Source organism: Saccopteryx bilineata, chromosome 4, assembly GCF_036850765.1.
Source record: "Saccopteryx bilineata isolate mSacBil1 chromosome 4, mSacBil1_pri_phased_curated, whole genome shotgun sequence".
In the NCBI taxonomy this organism is placed as follows: domain Eukaryota; kingdom Metazoa; phylum Chordata; class Mammalia; order Chiroptera; family Emballonuridae; genus Saccopteryx; species Saccopteryx bilineata.
The window spans coordinates 21283715-21307534 of record NC_089493.1 but is presented as its reverse complement, the minus strand read 5'-3'; the positions used below and the strand labels follow the sequence as shown (position 1 = coordinate 21307534).

At 38.2% G+C, this 23820-nt stretch overlaps 1 protein-coding gene across 5 annotated transcripts in view; it reads right to left on the bottom strand.

Moving 5' to 3' along the window:
• CEP128 (centrosomal protein 128) overlaps window positions 1-23820 on the bottom strand; it is a 447508-nt gene that overhangs the window by 332060 nt on the left and 91628 nt on the right. The window lies entirely within an intron of this gene.

Below are 23820 nucleotides of genomic sequence, written 5' to 3'. Positions count from 1 at the left end.
GGTATGAAGACTAAATGATTTGATACTGTAAAACATTAAAATGTACAATAAAAGACAACCGTAATAATTACTGAATAGCTAACATTGATAAAGTATTACAATCGTAATACTTTCAGGTGACTTTGATGTTTGCTTTTGTTCTTTATTGCAGGGTAAAATCTATAATAATATTTATTTCTATATGCATAATCTATTCAATTTTGGCTTGTTGAAAAATTCTCCAATAATGACATTTTTTCCATTTTACTAACCGGAATTAATCCATTTCTGTCCCTTTCTCACAGTTTCCAAAACTCACATTTTTAAAATCCTATAACACTTTACATAAAAGAAAATGAAGTTATATTAAGATTTCCAAAGTGTTTTCATACTTAAATGCATTAACAATATGTTTAACTCCTTTATATGCCTAATTTTACTTACATAGATATTCAAATAATCTTTGTTTATCCAGAGGCTTACATTTCCAAAAAGTAACACAAAACCTTTGGTGTGTCAGAAGGCCAGAAACCTCAAACTGACACGATCACATTTTAGTTCTAACATAGTGCTTGGTATATTTTAGGTGGTAAACATGATATTGAATGGATAAATATTCCTTTATAATCTCTGAATAACAATTTCACTTTGCAATTGGCCAATTCTGTTCATCACATACATGAAAGTATTCCAGATTTCTCCCATCTTTATTTTTTTTAATTTTTTTTTAAGCGAAAAAGAGAGAGGAACATACAGGGACAGACAGGCTAGAAGGGGAGGAGATGAGAAGCATTAATTCTTCGTTGCAGCACCTTAGTTGTTCATTGATTGTTTTCTCATATGTGCCTTGACCGAGGGGCTCCAGAAGAGCAAGTAACCCCAAGCCAGCGACCTTGGGCTCAAGCCAGCAACCATGAGGTCATGTCTATGATCCCACACTCAAGCTGGTGATCGGTGCTCAAGCTGATGAGCCTGTGCTCAAACCGGTAACCTGGGGTTAGAACTTGGGTCCTCAGCATCCCAGGACAAGGTTCTATCCACTGCACCACCGCCTGGTCAGTCTCTCTCCTCTTTATTAATTGCCATATTTTCTCAAGTACCAAGTTGTCTTTCTCTCCGAAAAAAAAACAATTATCATGGTGTAGTGCTATGAGAAAATTAATATTTATTTTGGTGTTTAAGCCAGACTTAACCTTTAGCTGTTTTCACAAGTCATCATTTTAGCCTTTCCTTAAAAAAGAAATCTCATGAATGGGATTATTTTACATTTCTTTATTTTTTAAATAATTAAAGTTTACAGAACAGTTGTAAAAATAGCTCAAAGTTACCATATACCCTTCACCTACTGTTCCCTAAAATTAACGTCTTATATGACCATGTTACATTTATCAAAACTATGACATTATTAACACTGTTACAAAACCATTAAGCTACAGCCTTTAATCAACTATCAAATATTCTTTTTTGTACCAAAATCCAATTCAGGGTACTATGGAGCTGCTTCCAATCTGTGAAAGTTTCTTAGTCTTTTCTTGTTTTAAAGAGATACTCCAGGTAACTTCAGGTCAGGTATTTTACAGAATGTCCCCCAGCTTGTATTTGTCTGATGACTTCTCATGATCAGACAAGACTCATAAATTCAGAAGGAGAGGGGTACGACAGAGATCGGTGTCCTTCTAACTGCATCACACTGTAGGGTACACAATATCAACATGTCTCAGGACTGGGAATGTCAACCTTGATCGTTCAATGAAGGTAAGGTGGTGTCTGCCAAACTTCCTTACCATAAAGATAGTATTCTTTCTTTCCATACACTATTTGTTAAAAGAGAGTCACTAAGCCCAGCCCATATTCAAAGGAAAAAAATTAAGCTCCACCTCCCAGAGGGACTCTTTCAAAGAATGTGTGGAAATATGTAAAAACCACTAAAGTAACTAACAAATATTTTACTAGATTATTTTGAAGCTATGCAAGTATCATTAAAGTTTCACCCACCAATTTTAGCTCAAAGCCAGACCAACTATAACAGTATTAGTTCTTTTTGGCCTACAAATTTTTCCTCCATCAAACCTTATAGTCTAATGTAACCCAGATTCCTAGCAAGTTAACTCACATGCCAGTGCTCACCAGTAAGTAGAATGTTGAACCTCTTTGTATTCACCCCAAGATAACCTGCTTACACCAAAAACACTTGAGTGATCTAGAATTTACGTAAGACTATATAGGTGTACTCACACTCATCAAATCTCCAACCAACATTACGTGTTCTATAAATTCGCCTGGGCAACTCCACCATCCAGTTATTACCCTTCTCCCTGTTCCCTACATCCTGCCTAGCCTCATTAGCTGGTTTTTATTGCAGCTTCTGGACCTTCCCTACATGCTTCTAAATCTCCCCGTCCAAGTTAGGTAGAGCAATCTGTATCTATTCCAGTTCTGTTTTGAACACCCATACTTAAAACCATGCCCAACACTCCCACTCACCCCACCCTGTAGAGAAAGGCCCTGCCAGTTTCCAGGATCCACTGCCCTTCAAGGGTAATGTGGGAAAGAACTGCTCTTGTCCTCTCACTAATAAGATATTTCATTTTCATTTCTTATAATTAGTATAAATATTAATTTTACTTGGTGTTAAAGGAATAGAAATTAATAAGCTGAACTTTAATTGATCAAATTGTGTTTTCCATTTCTAGCACAGGAAATTACAACCTACAAAAACATAATTCTTCTGAAAGTCAACTATTTATTTTTTTAGAAATCCAAATTTCCATATAACAGAACCTCTAATTCTCTTGGATACCTAGGAATTTGCAATAAAATTTCCTCTTCTCCTCACTTTCCACCTTCAACATCTGACCAGTTATTTATAACACCTTTCCAGAATGATATATTTTTCTATTATAGCTCCACTTGGTGCCTAAAATATTGTTTAATACTCTTTTATTTCTCTTTTTACTCTAAGGATACGTAAGTCTTAGACAATTCAGTCAATGAGAATCTAAATTCTATTGTTTTCAGTAGAGGAGGAAACATGAGGCATTGACAATGAACCCAAAGCAAATGACTGCATTTCTACTACCTCCTCTAAAAATGTCATTAAGCTTGAACGTGATTTCTTCTGTTTCCATACCGTGAGTACACAAGTAAACACACAGGCAACATCCTAGCCCAGAATATGGAACCTACTTTCTATATTATTTAGTTTAAAATGAAAGACGAAAGAAATATCTAACTCTTAAGACCTAGTAAATACATATTAATGCACTTTACATTCTGAAAACCCAGATGATCCTCAAGAAGAAACATTTTAAAAACTAACTGAAAGGAAATTAGAAGCCATTTCTTTAAACCTTAATAATAAACTTTAACTCATTTAATACCTTTTTAAAATGTATAAGCCTACAATGGATTTCTTTTCCATTTGACTTAGATCAAGCAACTTAGAATTATATTAAAACTGACCCAGTAAAAGCAGTTATAAAAAGAGAAGAAAACATCACATGCCAATGAATTTCTATTACTGTTATTTTGCCCTTTAAAGCTTGTTTTTTTCATAAAAGCAGTTTAGCTATAAAGCTATCATGTGCCCTGTTCTAGGATTCAGACTGTCTTTTACACATTTAAGATCACAGCAACAACTCAGAGTCTTAATAGAGGGTCCCTGGGGCACATTTAAATCTTTAATAACAACAATTTTTCCTTTTTTTCCTTAAGTGTGCCTATTTCCTTTAAAAAGACGAACATTGAGTATTGTACTACTGCAGTGCTTTACAGGTAGATGATACTGAATTCTCTTGGTTACATTGTTTTTAAAAATGCAGCCTTTCTTTCAGAAAGGAGGAGAAAAGAGAAAAGAAAAATGTTGTTAGACATCTCATCTGACCATAAAAACTCCCACAATTTTTGACAATATGCATGTTTATCAAGAGTCTTTAGAAAATAACACACCCAAAAATGTAGAATAAGAAGGGAACTAAAGGCCCTTTGTCTACTTTAAATGGACTAGCAAGCTTGAGTAAGAATGACGTAGTGGAATGAACTAAAGGTCACATCTTAACTCCTACCCAGGCCACTGAAATTACAAAAAAAATAAAAATTAAACAAAAAAGAACAGTTATCCTGTCTCATCCTAACCACTCAACACTGCTACAGTTGCATGCTTTTTGGTTACCAGGGTAAGAACATATAGATGATTCATTGATAAACTAACAAGATTATAGAAAAGCAAGTCTATGTTCATATCATAGGTCAGTAACATTATATAATCAAAGTTATAAAATTTCAAGTCAAGGTCCTGGCCAGTTAGCTAGTGGATAGAGTGTTAGCCTAGCATATGGACATCCTGAGTTCGATTCCCAATCGGGGCACACAAAAGAAGCAACCATCTGCTTCTTTTACCCTCGCTTTCCCCCTTCTCTCCCTCTTCCTTTCCTGCAGCCAGTGACTCAAGTGGTTCAAGCGTCAGCTCCGGGTGCTGAGGATAGCTCAGTTGGTTCGAGTGTATCAGCCTCCGGTGCCAAAAATAGCTCAACTGATTCCAGCCTTGGCCCCAGATTTCTGGGGTTTCTGGGTGGATCCTGGTCGGGGCACATGTGAGAATCTGTCTCACTATCTCCTCTCATTTCACTTAAAAAAAAAATTCAGGTCATTTTTTTTCCAGTAACAATAAAGAATGAAGAAGCCATGTCATTGGTAATTAGAGAAATAATTGACCTTACTATACATATATTTTAAAGACAGTTTGGGGAACAGTTTTAGGCTCCCTGCAAAACTGAGAGGAAGGTACAGAGCTCCACATACACCCTGCCCCCACACATGCACTGACTCCCCACTATCAACATCCTCCAACAGACTGGTACCTTGGTTACAGATGAGGAACCTACATTCACGCCATCATCACCCAAAGACCATAGTTTACATAGAGCTCGCTCTTGGTGTTGACTATTCTATGAGTTTGGACAAATGTATAATGACATGTATGCATCAATATGCTATCACACTATCATGGGTCTTCATTGCCCTAAAAACACTCTGTGCTCCACTTATTCATCCCCCTTCTCCCTGCCTCAATTCCTGGCAACCATGGATGTTTTTACTGTCTCCATAGTGTCTTTTTCTTTTCCACAATGTCACATAGTCAGTGGTCTTTTCAAATTGTCATATTTTACTTAGTAATATGCCTTTAAATTTCCTCTATATCTTTTCATGACTGCATTGCTCATTTGACCATATTTTTATAATTAAATCCTTCATGTAGGTACAAAATACAAGTCAGGGCCCTGGCTGGTTGTCTCAGTGGTAGAGCATCGGCCTAGAGTGTCGATGTCCTGGGTTCAATTCCTGATCAGGGAACACAGGAGAAGCACCCAATTGCTTCTCCACACCTCCCCCTCTCTCTTCCTTGCTTCTCTTTCTCTTTCCCCCCTCTCCTGCAGCCATGGCTCGATTAGAGCAAGTTGGCCCCAGGCACTGAGGATGGCTCCACAGCCTCTGCCTCAGATGCTAAGAAGAGCTCAGTTGCTGAGCAATGGAGCAACAACCCAGATGGGCAGAGCATCATCCCCAAGTGGGCTTGCTGGGTGGATCCCAGTCCCAGCATATGTGGGGGCCTGTCTCTCTGCCTCCCTTCCTCTCACTGAATTTTTTTAAAAAAGAAAATACAAGTCAGTAAAATATATATATATATTTTATGCACCAAAATATATTTTGTTCCAAATTAGACCACATGAGCTATAAACAGAAGATACTAGTTTTTGTATTTATATATATTAAAATTTGTAAATATCTTTAAGGATATTTGTTATACTTTAAATCAAGATAAAATGTTATTAATTATATAGAATGTATAAAACACTATAAAAAGAACCTCATTAATTAGATTTTTTTTAAAGATGGAAATCTAGTATCTATTTTCAAAATTCTCTTTTGGAAACCTAAATTATAGCTCTAAACCATCAAGCATCAATAGAATAATTATTTTGAAAAGAAATACAGATAAACATAATAACAGCAGGACTTTATTGCCCACAATCTGTACTGTTCACTTAAATTAACATAGATTTTATTTCTGTCGAGTTCTAAATTTCTAAATTTTGTTTCTTCCTAAATCATGTTAGAGATTCCTCCCACATGAGAACTAGCTAAAGTCATGGAAAATTTTAGCCTTTAAATTCATCCAGTTGGGGATTATCTGTGCCAACAAAAACCAAAACAAAACAAAAAAAGTGTCTTTTCAAGGCAGAAAACAATGCATTCATATTCTAAATCCCTGAACCAATATCGAACTCAAAAATAGCTAGATAGATTTTCCTTAAATTGTTCAAAGAATTTTACTTTTCAGCCATAACCAAGGAACAAAATTTTCATACCAACAACTATAATTAAAAGGAAAAATAAAACTTTAATAAGTGAAAGTAGAATTGCATGATAGAAACCCAAAGAAAACCCAGTAGTGATCATGACTATTATGAGACCATGCAGATTTTCAAGATGTCAGAGTACAGAAGAAAGTCTAAAATCCTGCTGCCAGTTGGACTGTGTGCACTTTCCAGATGGAAGTGGAAAGCACAGTGAGTCAAGTCACAAGATGCAACATTCCTGTTTTTCAAAAGCTAGAGTAATTATCAAGTATCCTGTAAGTAAGGTTTATCAGTCATTAAGGGCATCAGCGTTATTTTTATAGTAACTGCAATTCTCAATAATTCTTTAAAGATACCTAAGATTCTGAAAAATAAAACTCAAAGCTTCTCTTTGAGAATGACCTAGGTATCTTTTCTTTTTCTTTTTTTTTTTTTTTCTTTTTTTTTCATTTTTCTGAAGCTGGAAACAGGGAGAGACAGTCAGACAGACTCCCGCATGCGCCCGACCGGGATCCACCCAGCACGCCCACCAGGGGCGATGCTCTGCCCACCAGGGGACGATGCTCTGCCCATCCTGGGCGTCGCCATGTTGCGAGCAGAGCCACTCTAGCGCCTGAGGCAGAGGCCACAGAGCCATCCCCAGCGCCCGGGCCATCTTTGCTCCAATGGAGCCTTGGCTGCGGGAGGGGCAGAGAGAGACAGAGAGGAAAGCGCGGCGGAGGGGTGGAGAAGCAAATGGGCGCTTCTCCTGTGTGCCCTGGCCGGTAATCGAACCCGGGTCCTCCGCACGCTAGGCCGACGCTCTACCGCTGAGCCAACCGGCCAGGGCTCTCTTTTTCTTTTTTTTTTTCTTTTTTTTTTATCTTCTTATGATGACATGTTCATTATTTCAGGAATCCAAAGAGCTCTTATAGGAATTAATATAGTAGGATACATGGGCACTCATTACTCACCTATTTTCCCCAGTGAATAATAAGCAAATTGATTGGTTTCACTGTGTCTATATTTATGGATGCTGACTGGTTAAGGCATCCTGAGCCAATGAAGCCAACCAAGGTCATGGGTTCAATCACTGTGAGAGCCAATTAATTCCTTTTGCTCTTTTCCATGGCCATAGTCTTTACCCCAAAACCCTAGCCAAAAGCCACATGGAAGACTAACTAGGCCAGAGACCATGGATGAATCAGCAAAAACCCACTACCATGACTATAAAAATAACTCAAAAGTAAAACCCCTACTGACTAGTGTCAGAATTTCATTCTTCAAATGTTATTAAATTTGCCAATCTGGAAAAGAAAAACCTTAATTACTGCCTATAAAGTTAGTATGCTGAAAAGACATACAAATCTCTGACTTGTTTAATTCAAAAGCAACAATGGTAATGGAGCATTATTCCCTAAAATGCCACTGCTTTTACTGGAACAAATTTTATTTTCATGCAACCTTTTACTTAATAAAAATCTTGCAAGTAAAGTTAAATGTGAGCCCAACAAGTGCACTTTCCAGGATTTCCTTCAAAATCAAAAAGCAAATGCTCTTAGTGGGGGGTCTGTTTTTATCTGAGTAGTTTCCTCTCAAAAAAGAGACTCACAGTTTTATTAGAAATCCAAGAGCAAAATGATACCTCATTTGACTTTCTAAATGCATGACCACTGGGTTAGAATTGTTGACAAACAGAAGATGATAGATAATTATGGAAATTTAATTTAGAATTTCTCAAGTTTTATACGTATTTGAGCAGAATGTCCTATAAATATACAACATCCCGTATTGTTCAGAGTTACAGGATGTTATTTTATGCCTTTGAATTTGAGTGTGTGCTTTTTTGTTTTTTTGTTTTTTTTACTGTTTTCTAATCAAAATAAAACAGTACCAAGTCAATGATTAAGTCTTTCTGCAGCAGTGTGGTCTTTGTTTGTACAATATTACTGTGCTCAGTAGTTGCCCAATAAATATTAATTGATAATGATGGAAAAGGGCTTTGTAAACAGATGGTCTAGGATAAATTCACTGAAATGTAGATAGAAACATTCCACTCTTCAAAACAAGCATAAAGTAGAAATTAAACAAGTTCTGCACTCAGAAAAATCTCAGCCTGTTGTCAGGCAGCTGTTCAGTCAACAAGAGCTCAGACATTTTTCATCATCATCACAGCATTAATAGCATTAAGTGTTTATTTGCATACAGTGCTACACAAAGAGACTAACAGAGATTTATGCCGGCCTTATTTGTTATCATTTACAATGATGATACTGGCAAGAACAAGTAAGTACACCCAGCAAAATAAATGTGATTAAATAATATTTTGAGATTCAGTCATAACGTATGAGCATAAAATATGTCAGACTTAAATAAAACTCACAGAAGCAATTAAGAGGATTTATTTATAAAGCAAACCTCAACTCTTTTCAAACAGAATTTGAGGTGCTTTACCACAACACCTATACATATACTTAAGAACAGGAAAAATAAAGAAAGGAGTCAGGGCCTGACACAGAGGACAAGTAACAAGTCTTTGAGAACCTAGATAGCAAGCAATCAAATCAAAGCAGGGGTAGGGTGAGGGTAAGGCAAAAAAATTGCTCAAGGACTAACTCCAATGAGGCTAGGAACAAGGAAGCTACAAGCAAAATGATCAATCTAGGATTATGTCCTGAAAAACACAACAATGGTCAAAAACATTTGAATAATAAAATATAAGTGAGCATACATGAGAGAGTCTTGGAGAAAGGTCATTGAAATGAGGAGGTGAAAGGAGACAGAAAGTACATTGTAAGTATTTAATAATTAATGGCCTTAGGTTATATTTTCTTAATAAAGTCAAAAGCCAAAGAAGACACAACATAAGTATTAATTATACATAAATGAGATTATAAGAATTTCAGGACAATTTACATCTATACATCATCTCATAAACTGCAGACTTCAAAGGGAACCAAAGGCCTTAACTTGCAAGCTGACAGTTGACGTGTTACTTCTACCATTAAGAATACATTTCTAAACTTTCGACTTTTGCTTTGATAATATGAAAAAGTAGGATCCTGAAATATACGAGCAAAATAGAATATTCTTTAATCCTGCCAGCTATCACTCTCGATGTTTCCCAATACAAGAAAGATAACATGGCTATGGATACGGCGTCTATGATATCCATGAACCACACAGGGAGTTTTCTTTGAGATTGGAAATTCAAGTACTGAGTGAGCAGAAGGTTGAAAGAGATAAAATCCAAGATCTCTTCCAATTTCTCCTCCGTAAGTTTAGCAGACAAATTATTTTCCACCAAGAGAATATTAAAAGCATTTTAGTATCACCTGAAATTATCAAAGCCTAATAAAATAGACTATAAACAACAAAAGGAGGGAGAGGCAGGTGCAGGAGGCAAGGAGGGAAAACAAGAGAAAGACCAAGGAAGAAAGCTAAAGACGTGATCTGTCAAGGAACTGCACATTTCAAGCTGTGCCAAACAGTGCTCAGCCAGCTCTGAAAGACAAATCCCGTAATAGCCAGTCATTCTTCTCCATCTATTTCCTTTTCATCGGCAGGTTGACATTAATGGTTCTTTCACAGCCTTACAGAAAAGTGTTTATTTTATCCTTGCAAAAAAAGGAAAAAAAAACTTATCCACAGGTAACAATCATAAAAAAGAGAATAATTAGTATGGTATAAAATAAGACAAAGCACAATGTTGTGAAGCAGGAGTACAATGAGTCAGAATTTAAATAAGCATTTCAGCCATAGATCGGTAAAAGGTTTATCATGTAGCAATAAGCAATAGCACTGAATCACATTCACAAAAGAATTGCCTAAAATGATTTGAAAACCCAGAGTCCCAGCAAATACACCACCCTTCCACCCAAATTGTCCCAAAGGGTCAAAAGGGGGTAATTCTCGCTCCCTGGGGCTATTCTGGACCTATCTATGCAAAGCTGAAATAACACCCTTACTGAATTACGGTGTTTGTTAACAATTTTATTTCCTCGACTCAATGGGAACCTCTAAAGGGCGAGACAGCACTTCAAGTATCCCTAAATTCCTAGTCCCAGCACAATACCGGCACAGAGTAGGTTCATGAGTATTGCCAAATGATATTTTACTATGCATAGTGCTGACTACATAGTGTGCAACATTGATTCATTCATTCCTTCAAGAACAATTACTGGGAGCTCATTCCAGGCCTGCCCTGCTCTTAGATACTGGAGACATGGCACTGAGCAAAACAGACTCAGTGCCTGCCTTCCTAAATCCAGCATTGGGAAGCCAGACAAACGACAGGTAACAGAAAGCATTCTGGAGGACAGAGAGCCGCGGAAGGGCTGGGGCATGAAGGAGCACTTTATCGAGGAGGTTACTGAGGCCTTTCTGAAGTAGACAGAGCTCTGAATGACACGGGGACACACGCAGTGCAACCGCTTTCACAACTGGAAACTCCTGGCTGTGGACACAGAAGCAGGAGGGGGCTGGCGTGTCCATGAAAAAGAGGAAGACCGTGCAGCCGGTCTGGAGTGGGCAAGAGGAAGAACGATAGAAAATTAGGGTGGTGGTGCTTGCAGGGACCAAATCAGAAAGGCGTTGTAGGCTGAGGACTTTCGATTTCATTCCGAATGTGATTTTGTTTGCATAAAATGAACAGTTTTGAAGAAAGATGCAGCACTATCTGATTCTGCGGGGAGGATGTTGGTAAGGAGGGAGGAACGGACACCAGGAGGCTACTGTGCCGCCCAGGCAGGAGACAACAGTAGCAAGATGACTGCCGAGAGCTGTGTTGGTACGGGGAACAGTAATTACCAGTTCAGAGAATATTTTTAAAATACGGCTGACAGAATTTAATGGTGGACTGGATGTGAAATATGGGAGAAATGGAGAAGGCCACATAACTTTTTTTAAAACAAAATTATTTTACCAAGAAGAAATGAATCATACAAGCTACTTACTAGGACAGACCACACACACGTACACAAGATTTAGCACCCGCTGTACATGTTCACAGGTTAGAAGGGTAACGAATAGGAAAGAAGGCCCCAGGACCATGTGTGCCCAGGCTCCATGGCTGTGAGTCACAGACTCACTCTACCTTGTTCCCATCCAACACTGCTACAGCCAGGACTTCAGGACTTCAGTCTCAGATCATAAACCAGAGACCACCTTTTTCTCACTGCCCAATAAAGCCCATTAAATAACTACATAATAAACTTGACTATAACATGGAAAAAGATGTTAGAAAACCCTAAGAAGTTTCTCATGCTCTGAGAAATAATTAATGTCACAGATTCTGTATTTATTTATTTATTATTTATTTCTTTTTAATTCAGTGAGAGGAGGAGAGGCAAAGACAGACTCCCACATGCACCCCAACCGGGATCCATCAGCAAGCCCACTGGTGGGCTATGCTCTGCCCATCTGGGGCATTGCTCAGTTGGCTCAGCAACCAAGCTCTTCTTAGTGCCTAAGGCAAGGCCATGGAGTCATTCACGGTGCCCAGAGCCAACTCACTTCAACTGAGCCATGGGAACAGAGAAAGAGATAGAGAAGTGAGAGGGGGATGGGGAACAGAGAAAGAGACAGAGAAGCGAGAGGGGGAGGGGTAAAGAAGCAGATAGGTGCTTCTCCTGTGTGCTCTGACTGGAAATCGAACCCAGGACACCCATACATCAGGCTGATGTTCTACCACTGAGCCAACTGGCCAGGAACCAGATTCTGAATTTAAATTAAAAAAAAAAAGAAGAACCGGTATACAGAATAGAAATGTAAATTAACTAGAAATGCAATGAGTCATATTAGAGCTTTTCTATCAAGTAAAAACAAGCAAACAAGATTAGCCCAAGTAAAAACACACAGCCTTAGCAACATCAGTAGAAAATAATTATAAGTGGGGTAGGTGGAAAACAGGGTACAAAGACAGTGATTATTAGGAAGATGAAAATGACACTTAGAAGAAAAGTTCAGATCTATATGTGATTTAAAAATTACAGAATCTATCTTTTGGATACTTCTGTATAGCTTAGAAATATACAACACAGAAAAGGGCATGAAATATGATTACAGTGAAATAAACCCATATCAAATTATAGACTCTAGTTGTTTTATTATATGTAAAAGATTCTTCCAGAGAGGGAGGTAGAGAGGGTGGAAAGAACCGTAACCCTTAATGGGAAGCATGAAACAAACTCTAACGAAAAGGCACAGAAATGACAGTTTCACTCTTAAATAAAGCAGATGTCTTAATACGTAATACTCAGTCTGTCATAATTGATCTTTCAAGAGCGGAGAGCAGCACTGCTTCAAGCATAAAATTTCAAATAGCTGTAATTAAATAATTAGATTTTTTTCAGTTGCAATGTTTGTGCCAAGTACACTTTTGGGAAGCCCTAAGAGTTGACGTATATATGTTATAAAGAATCACTTTTCTACAAAGTTTAGCAACTTCAATAAAACATGCCTGCTGGGTCACAACTGATGGTTCAATACTGACGACTAGTGGTCAAAAACCCATAGTAATTCCCTTTTAAGTCTCCTAAGACTCTTCATCTAAATTTGAAACAGGTAATGGAAATTATGTGAAAGACTGAAGTTAAAAGACATTTTTTCCTCACCGACGTTCTGAAAATTACAATAGAAAAAACTCTATCTGCAGTCTTTTAAAAGTCTTTCTGTCCATTATTTGCAGCGCTCCCAAACCAAAGCCGATAGGCATTTGCTGCTGAGCCGTAATAGGTACAATTTCATGAAGAGTCAATTTATTCACATACACATGGCAGAATTCCATTCTTTCTGAAATCCATAACTAACACTTCAAAGAGTATTACTTTTAGAATTCATGTATTTCAACTGTTCTATTCTCATTTTCCCCCTAACTTCGTCTATTAGACACCAATATATAAGAAATCCAGCTTTTGCCTGACCTGTGGTGGCGCAGTGGATAAAGCACTGATCTGGAACACTGAGGTCCCCGGTTCGAAACCCCAGTCTTGCCGGGTCAAGGCACATACAAGAAGCAACTATGAGTTGATGCTTCCCACTCCTTCCTCCCACTCATCCTCTTTCTAAAATCAATAAATAATAAAAATGGTTTTTAAAACCCAGCTTTCTTAAATTCTTAAGATAATTTGAAAAACAGTTGCTTACTTTATAAAAATGCTCCTTTTATAAAGTTGAAATATTTAAAATTTAGTTGCAATCATCTGAATTTTTTAAGAATGTGGAATTTTGGTTAAATCATTTAAATGACTACATAATATATTAAACATCAAAGAAGTTAAAATTAGTTACCTTCACTTTCTTTTCTATAAGAATCAGCAGAACAGAAGAGAATAATACAACAATGTGTACAAACCTTAGAGAGAAAAAGATTTTTTTAACCAAAAATGTTATATGAGGCTCAATGGTCATTCACATGTGAAAGTAACATTTAATCCTTCAACAACTATTCCCAGAATGTCTGCTATGTGATCAACGACACACTACATGGCCCGGAAATGGGCGTAATGAACAGAGCTCCCGCCAGTTGGAGTTTATATTCTAGTGGGGAATAAATTCAATAGTAAACAAATAAACAACAATTATAGGTGGTGTTAAGTGCTATGAAAAAAATTAATATGATATGAAAGAGGGCATGAGGCAAAAAGGGACTCTTTTAGAAAAGGGGGCGGGGGCCAGGAATTCCTTTCTGAAGAACTGTCAATTAAAGCTGGGGAATGAGGAGAAAAAATGTCCCAGTAAGACACTGAGAGGAAATCACCGTGACTAGAGCACAGATTTCTTAGAATGGTTTGTAGTTAAATATGTAATGTTTAAAGTTTAGAACAGCCATCTAAGGAAAGGAAATAGAATCTACAGCTTCAAAGCCAGTTGTAAGTCTAAAAATAAATATGCAACATATCTAAATCCAACAGTAAACAAGAAAGAAATGAGAGGGAAAAAACAAATTAAGAGATCTTAAAAAATAAAGATAAAAACATTTCTAAATGTATCAATAATCATAAGTGTACACTCACTAACCCAGTCATTAAAAGATACTTCATCAAATGAGATTATTTTAAATCCAGCTATACGATGTTTATAAGTAACACACAAAATTAAACTTGCAGAGGAAGGATTAAAATAAAGAGGACAAATCATATCCCATGAAAACAGCAATTCAAGGAACACTAATATCCAGATGAACACTAATTAATAATTTAAAAACTAATTGACCAAGAAGTAATTATATCCATGAAACCACACAGTCACAAAATAGATAAAGCAAAACTGACAAAAATCACAGAGAGAAATCGACAATCCTTATCATAATGGGAGGCTTTAGACGGACGTATTTAATATCAACACAAAAGAACAGAACAAAATGTACAAAAGTGACCTACTAAATGTATATGTTTGTGTTATGATGGTGTGGCACACAAAAGCAGCACAATTAAAAGAGATGACACATCAAGAAATGGTAATTAACAGTAATAATATAGAACAATAAAAAACTTCATCTAATTATCATTTTCTAAAAACTGGACAGTGAGGAGGACAAACAAAAAGCCATCTTTGCAAAAGGAGAAAAATAGTCAATGGGATTAGGGTTTACTAAAAGAATAAAAAGTGTAGCTCAAAATAAGGCCCAGATTTACCCTCCACACACAGCTTCCCCCATGAAGAAGACACACAAGGGCAAGAGTTCTCACCTCTTCCCTCGTGACACACAGTGCCCTTCAGCGTAGCACCTGGGCGGCCGCCCTGCTGTGATCCTCGGGGCGCCAGCGTCAGCCGATCCACAGATCCGGGCCCTGTCAGTGGCACCCTGCCTGCGTCTCTCTCGGCCAGCTGCACACCTGATCGCCTGGGCCTGACAAAGGGCTGAATTCCAGAGCTCGTGTCCCAGGGAGTGGGAGAAGAAGGTGCATCTGGTGGGCTTTCTACAGAACCTCTACTTTATTTTTAAAGTGCCATTTACTTGTCAATTCCACCTGTCTTTTCTTGGGATGGTCGAGGTGAGGGTCATATCATGGGCCTTTATAGGAAAGATAACGAATAATCGCAGTGGGAAAAGGGAGGCTGGTGCTATGAAATAAAGATGCGACAGTGTGGGGTAACTACAGAGAAGACGGCGCTGGCTATGGGTATGAGAAGAGGGTCATGGGAATGGCCAAGCAAGTTCTCCAAGTCCGCCAGGGAAAGGCAAGTGGACGACAAGCTCTGTGGCTCCACCCCAAGTAGGGTAATCACCAGAGGAGAAGCAGTCGAGGAGACCAGCCTAGAACACTCGTCTGAGAAGGTTCTCCTCTGACTCAATACAGACGTCTCAAGGGAGATACTAAGGCTACTAAGAGGAAATGAGGAAAACACTCATGGCTTCCTTGGAAATGTCCCCCTTAATAAATCCAAACTAAATACATTAATCAATAGTCCCCAAGGCTTTTCTCACATGGAGTGTCCATTTTACTCAGTGTCTCTGGGCCACAATTACATTTCTGAGAAGGAATGAATAGCTGCCTCTTTATTAGCTTTTTCATGACTGGTGTGGATGCCAAAAGATGAAAAATATTGTAAAAAGCCAGTATCAATTACTTTAACTTGCCTGCACATGGCCTTATTTTATTGACGAAGCACACATACTCTGGCTTTCCAGATTGAAACGCCACTGAGCTGAGCTCCCAACCTCCACTGGATTCCTCAATCTTCACTGCCTTCTCTTAAGACTCCATGCCTCGCCTGCCTCACAGACGTTTCCATGAAGCACCTTCCAACTTTAATCCATCCAATCAGCCTGGATCATATGCAGTATTCTTGATGAGGGTAGAGGAGGGAACTGTTTATATGCTATAAAATACTCTAAAAAGCACATACAAATATATATCCATCATTTTTTGTTTTAATTTTTAATTGTGTTGTCATGGTTTCAAGTGTGCCACTCTATATAACACCCTCAACCCCCTGCACCATGCCTCCTACGCCCCATGCAGAGTCTCTTTCCATTCCCACAATTTTATCCCCTCCCCCCCCACTGCTTCCCCCTTCCTTTCCGTCTGGGACTTGCTACCCTGTTATCTGTATCTGTGTGTTATTTATGTATAATTTGGCTAATACCTTCACCTTCTTTGATCCCGTCTCCTCCTCCCCCTTCCCTCTGACAGCTGTCCATCTGTTCCCTCTGACCCTGCCTCTGTTTCTATTTTGTTCCTCAGTTTATTGTGTTCATTAGATTCCACATATATGTGAGACCATATGATATTTGTCTTTCTCTGCCTGGCTTATTTCACTTAAAATAATAATTTCCAGGTCCATCCATGCCATTGCAAAAGTTTTCCTTCTTTTTCACGCCTGCATAGTATTCCATTGTGTACATGTACCACAGCTTTTTTATCTACTCATCCACTGATGGACACTTGGGCTGTTTCCAAATGTTGGCTATTGTAAACAATGCTGAAATAAACATGGGAATGTATATCTTCTTTTGAATTAGTGTTTTGGAATTCATAGGATATATTCCTAAAAGTGGGATAGCTGGGCTCTGGCTGAATAGCTCAGTTGGTTAGAACATCACTCAGGAATGCAGAGGTTACTGGTTCTATCCCTGGTCAGGGCACATACAAGAACATATCGATGTTCCTGTCTCTTTCCCTACTTCTCTCTCTAAAATCAATAAAATAAACATTTTTTAAAAAGTGGGATCACTGGGTCATAAGGCATTTCCATTTTTAATTTTTTGAGGAGATGCCATACTGTTTTCCACAGTGCCTGCACAAGTCTGCATTCCCACCAGCATATACCCAGCATTTATCTCCTGTTTTTCATTTTAAATAATTCAATTAAAGATGAATAAATAACATTCGATTTTCAAGAAACAGCTAGTAAAAACCAAGTCAGAAATTTCCAAAATGCCACAGTCAAGAGTTAAAAGTTTTAGCCTGATCAGGCAGTGGCGCGGTGGATAGAGCGTCAGACTGGGATGCGGAGGACCTAGGTTCAAGACCCCGAGGTCGCCAGCTTGAGTGCAGGCTCATCTGGTTTGAGGAAAGCTTACTAGCTTGGACCCAAGGTTGCTGGCTCGAGCAAGGGGTTACTCAGTCTGCTGAAGGCCCACAGTCAAGGCACATATGAGAAGCAATCAATGAACAACTAAGGTGTCGCAAAGAAAAACTGATGATTGATGCTTCTCATCTCTCTCCATTCCTGTCTGTCTGTCCCTATCTATCCCTCTCTAACTCTCTCTCTGTCTCTGTAAAAAAATAAAAATAAAAAATAAAAAAGAGTTACAACTTTTACCTAGGTCTAGGATTTTATGTGAATTTTGGACTAGCAAAAGAGTTGTGACTTTGGATTTTAAAAGAAGTATCTCTTTCATGACCCGAATACCCAACCATTCCTACTTGCTCCATTAAATTTAACTAATCAATGTTACCTTACTAGTAAACACCTGATAAAAAGTCTAATATAATAAATGTACCCTAATGTTAAACAAACACTTTATTGTTTGCATAATGGTTCAACAAAGAAAGACTAATCATGGTAATGGGCTTAACAATATTTGAATTTGATGAGTAAAAGTTCAGAATACTAGAGCAACCATTCAAATTTGAAAGATACACAAAAAAGAATATTATTGCAAGAAGAGATCTCCATTGAGATACCAAAGCAATGCTGTTTAACCTCTGAAACCTGAGGTCTGGAGGCCATGAGGGTACTTACAAAGCTATAAAAATCTGACATTCCCATGACAGCAGCGCCACATGAGCAGTAGAGGCTCAAAACAGAAAGTGGATCTCAGAATACACAGAGCCCGCCTGCTTAGACCAATAGGAAAGAAGAAATGAAAAACACAACAGTCAACAATTCCTTAAAATCTCTGAACAAGAAAAGGAAAGCGGCTTTCCCTCAACTGATTTCCAATGATTAATGCTGCTTTTAATTAACGGGTACAGATAAAGCTCTGAAGACCTAACACCTCATTAGCTCACTAAAACGATGTAGGTTTTAGCCAATGCCATAGATCAGGGGTCAGGAACCTATAGTCACAAGCCAGATGTTTCTCTTTTGATGGCTGCATCTGGCTTGCAGACAAATCTTTAATAAAAAAAATAATGTTAAAAATATAAAACATTCTCATGTATTACAATCCATTCATTTCCTACCGCTCATGTTCATGGTTGTGGGTGGCTGGAGCCAATCACAGCTGTCCTCCAAGACAACATCAAATTTTTATTGGATAATGCGTAACGTACATGGGTCGTTGTGAGGTCAGGAAGTAAACTTCCCTCCTTTTAATCAAGTAGTCAGCTAGCTAATTGCAGAAACCCTATTGACAAAGAAGATGGCGAAAAAAAAAAAAGATGAAGAGTATCGTACTTTTCAGCAGGAATGGACAGAGGAATTTGCCTTTGTGGAGACAGCAGGTTCTGCGGTGTATCTAATATGCAATGATAAAATTGCATCGATGAAACAGTCAAATATAAAGTGGCACATTGACACACGTCATACTACATTTGCATCGAAATATCCAGTGGGGGACAGCAGGAAGAAAGCATGTCAAGAGCTACTGTGCAGAGTGCAAGCTAGTCAGCAGCAACTCCGTGTTTGGACCCAACAAGGTGACTGGAATTCGGCTAGCTTTGCTGGTGCTTTAGCAGTTGTGAGAAATGGAAAGCCATTCACAGATGGGGAATATGCCAAAACATTCATGCTTGATGTTGCCAATGAATTTTTTGACGACTTTTCGGATAAAGACAAGATAATCAAATGAATAAAAGACTTGCCTCTGTCGGTAAGAACTGTTCACGATTGTACCATTATGATGGCAAATCAAATTGAGGCAATACAAGTGAAGTACATAAATGCACTATTCTTTTCTCTCGCTTTGGATGAGTCAATAAGCCATTTATGCCAATTCAGCATGATTGCAAGGAATGCTGTCGGTGACACACTACGTGAGGAAAGTCTTGCTGTCCTGCTTATGAAAGAGACAATAAGAGGGGAGGATTTATTCAAGTCTTTCACTGAGTTCACTAAAGAAAAAAAAATCTATCGATGGATAAACTTATTCAGTGTGTACTGATGGTGCTCCGTGCATGGTGGGGAAAAACAGAGGATTCGTAGCTCTTCTTCATGAACATGAAAAGAGACCCATCCTAAGTTTTCACTGCATCCTACATCAGGAGGCGCTTTGTGCTCAGATGTGTGGTGAGCAGCTTGGTAAGGTGATGTCGCTGGTCATTCGGGAGGTCAACTTTATTGTTGCCCGAGCTTTAAATGATCGCCAGTTTAAAACACTGCTGGATGAAGTTGGGAATAATTATCCTGGTCTGCTTCTGCACAGCAATGTGCGTTGGTTGTCAAGAGGGAAGGTGCTCAGCCATTTTGCGGCTTGTCTGAGAGAAATTCGGACTTTTCTTGAAATGAAAAACGTCCAGCAACCTGAGTTAGCTGAGTGGCTCCTGAAGTTCTACTATCTCGTGGACATGACTGAACATCTGAACCAGCTCAATGTGAAAATGCAAGGCTTTGGAAATACAGTCTTATCCCTTCAACAAGCAGTGTTTGCATTTGAAAACAAGCTGGAACTCTTCATCACCGACACTGAAACAGGTCCTTTTCTACACTTTAAAAAACTGGGAGAGTTTAAAGATGCATGCACAGCAAGTGACCCTGCTCAACATCTTGATCTTCAGCTGCTAGCGGGCTTCACATCTAATCTCCTGCAGTCATTCAAAGCGCACTTTGGAGAATTTCGTGAGCGTTCTCATCTTTTTAAGTTCATCACCCATCCACACGAGTGCAGTGGACAGCGCCGACCTGAGTTACATCCCTGGTGCCTCCGTCAGAGATTTTGAGCTACAAGCTGCTGACCTGAAGGCCTCAGACATGTGGGTGAATAAGTTCAAGTCACTGAATGAAGATTTGGAAAGACTTACACGACAGCAAGCAGAGATGGTGAGCAAACACAGTGGGGAGAAATGAAAAAACTTCAACCCGCGGACCAACTGACTGTCAAAACTTGGAATGCGCTTCCCATCACATACCACACACTGCAGCGTGTGAGTATTGCTGTGCTGACAATGTTTGGCTCTATGTATGCATGTGAGCAGTCTTTCTCACACCTAAAGAACGTTAAGACCAACCTACTATTACATTTAACAGATGGAAGTCTCAATGCCTGCATGAAGCTTAACCTCACCACGTATCAACCAGACTACAAAGCCATCAGCAAAACCATGCAGCACCAGAAGTCGCATTAATGGTAAGAAGTACTTTATTCATCATTGGTTAGCAACAGCAAAACAACGTTATTAAAAAGCATTCAGAGACTTATTGTACTTTAAAAGTGTTGGTCTTACATAAAATGCACACCTTTACTTGTATTTAGTGTTAAACATATTGTATGGCTCTCACGGAATTACATTTTAAAATATGTGGCGTTCATGGCTCTCTCAGACAAAAAGGTTCCTGACCCCTGCCATAGATTGTTTTCCTGTAATATGACATTATACCTAAGAATCACTGATACCCTGGAATTTTTAATGAACGCTCTTAATCTCTTAACTTCTAAATGTCATAATCTTCACTAACATTGAATTAAACATTTTAGGGAGATAGAATGGCTAAAAGTACAGACATACTTTCTCACATACAGATTCAATTTCTCTCCATAGCCAGAAACAAAATGCACCAATTACTATTATCCAATGGTATAGATATTTCCATTAGTATTTTTTAATATCGAAAAGAAAGCGAAGTGTTTTCTCTGCTTAAACATGACCTTTCCAGAAGAGTGTAAGTCACTTAACTGGGGAGTAGGAAAACGCATCAGCCTAAATTAATCTTTTCCAGTTCCCACTGCACTATTTCATCCAAAGCCACCTTTTAAAAGTGTATAGGTCACCGCTTATATTAAAGTGACAAAATATAAAATTAAACATTTCTTATCAATAGTGATCCTCTATTGTATTGTCAGAGATGGAATTCCAAATCACAGCTCAAGCTTTTAGTTAAACTGACAATTACAATGCAAATATCCAGGCTCTGGCTTCTTAAAGGGGTGGGAAGCAATCTTTCTCTCCCTCTTTCTTTGTAATTTTGTGCATTCTGCAAAGAGAGAAGAAAATAAGTATTGAAAATTTCTCTAATTTTCTTTTGCAAAAAAAGAACAATTGTCTCTTCAGTATTATTCTTATGCTCACCAGATGCAATTTGCTTGGAGAACAAATGTATAAAAATCAAGGTTTAAAAAAAAGGGGGGCTACCCACATGCTATATCTAATTATTCAACAAAGTATCCTCTTCAAAGTAATTACCAACTAACAAGGGTATGCCTCCTTTTGTGAAATGGAGGAAAATGGATTTTAGAAAACAAAAGCAGCCTTTCCATCAGCTTACATGATAATTTCAGGATTTCAATTTCTGTTCTCGTTTTCATTCAGTAGCATATTGACTTAAAAAAATTTTTTAATCTGTCAGTTAATAACAGATAATGATCTTCAAGCACACATAAATGGATTCATAGAACACCACTTGTGGAGAAAAACATTTGGTAAAAGAAAAAATTCCTTTTTAATCTTTTGGTCTTCTTGTTATTTCTAATTTTTATACTTTAAGTATAGATCTAAGAAACATTTTAAGAAAATTTTGACAAATTTATTCTCTATAATAATAATGAAACAAAACTGACATAATAAGAATTCACAAGCAACCAATAAAAATGAATAAATGAATGAAAAAAAAGGCAAAGCCCTTCCTTACAGCAGGATTTCAACTAATAAATGTAGACAAAATGATGGAATTTTCAAAAATCACCATTTAACATCACTTGGAGTACATTGTTTCACATAAGAATGAACAGTATATGCTAAAATTCATGGGTCTGATAACAAATAGGCTATTTTTACATCTCCAAGAGTCTCCCCATAAAGTAAATAATTAAAAATACATAACTGGCCCTGGCTGGTTGGCCTAGTAGATAGAGCATCTGCCCAGCATATGGACATCCTCGATTCGATTCCCAGTCAGGGCACCCAAGAAAAATGACCATTTGCTTCTCTTCCCCTCCTTCTCCCCCTTTTCTCCCTCTTTGCCTCCCACAACCAGTGCCTCCATTGTCTCAAGCATTGACCCCAGGCACTGAAGATAGCTCGGTTGAACTGAGTGTCAGACTCAAGTACTAAAAATATCTCAGTTAATTCTAGCATGGGCCCCAGATGGGGGTTGCCAGGTAGATCTCATTCAAAGTGCTTGCAGGAGCCTGTCTCACTATCTCCCCTCCTCTCACTTAAAAACAAGCAAACAAAAAACACATAACTATCTATACCAGGCATCCCCAAACTATGGCCCGCGGGCTGCATGTGGCCCCCTGAGGCTATTTATCCGGCCCCCCCACCGCAATTCCAAAGGGGCACCTCTTTCATTGGTGGTCAGTGAGAGGAGCACTATATGTGGCGGCCCTTCAACGGTCTGAGGGACAGTGAACTGGCCCCCTGTGTAAAAAGTTTGGGGACCCCTGACAGACAACACCTTAACTAAAGCCTCAGTTTTCATCAGTAATGGGACAAACTGACATTATGTGCCACTGACATGATATTATGGGTAGGGTCCAATATCAATATTCTCAATTTCTGCCAAAAGTCCAGAACTTGAATCTAGTTGTGAGGAAATATCAACAAACCCCAAAATGAAAGAGATTCTACAAAATAACTGGCCAGTACTCCAGAAAGTTGTTAAGGTATAAATGACAAAGACTACAAAACTGTTCCAGATTAAAGGAGACTAAAGACACATGACAGCCAGTCTATATGTGACCCCGTACTGTATTCTGGATCAGAAAAGGACATTTGTGGCAAAATTTAAATAAATCCTACAGACTACATCATTGGATTGATCCCATGTTAATTTCCTGTGATTAAAGAAGAGAACACACCATATTATTTAGGTGTAAAAATATTTACATCATGAGTTAATTAACTCAAAAAAGTTGTGTGTTTATGTGTGTGTATGAATATGTATAGAAAAAAACAATAAAGCTAATCTCATAAAATCTGAATATTGGGGGAATCTAGGTATAGGATATATAGAAATTCTTTGTGCTAATTTTTCAACTTCTTCATAAACCTGAAATTTCAAAATAAAAAGGATATCTAAAAAGTAAGTGACATCTATTTTTAAATGGTTTGACGATAGTCTATCCCAGAAGTTGGCAAGCTTTTCTATAAAGGGCCAGACCGTCAATATTTTAGGCTTTGATGGCCATGCCATCTCTCTCTTTCAAAACTACTCAACTCTGCATTTGGGTCACAAAAGCACCACCAGACCAAGTGGAAATGAATGGGGATGGCTGCGTTCCAATAAAACTTTACTTACAAAAACAGGCAATGGACCATCTTCAGTCCACTTACCATAGTTGGCTGACTCCTGTTATGTCAAGGAAAATTAATCAGAGTAATTATACTTTCAGGAGACAATATGTTAAGTGCTTTACTGGCATTAAACTCATGTATCCTCACACCAATAATCA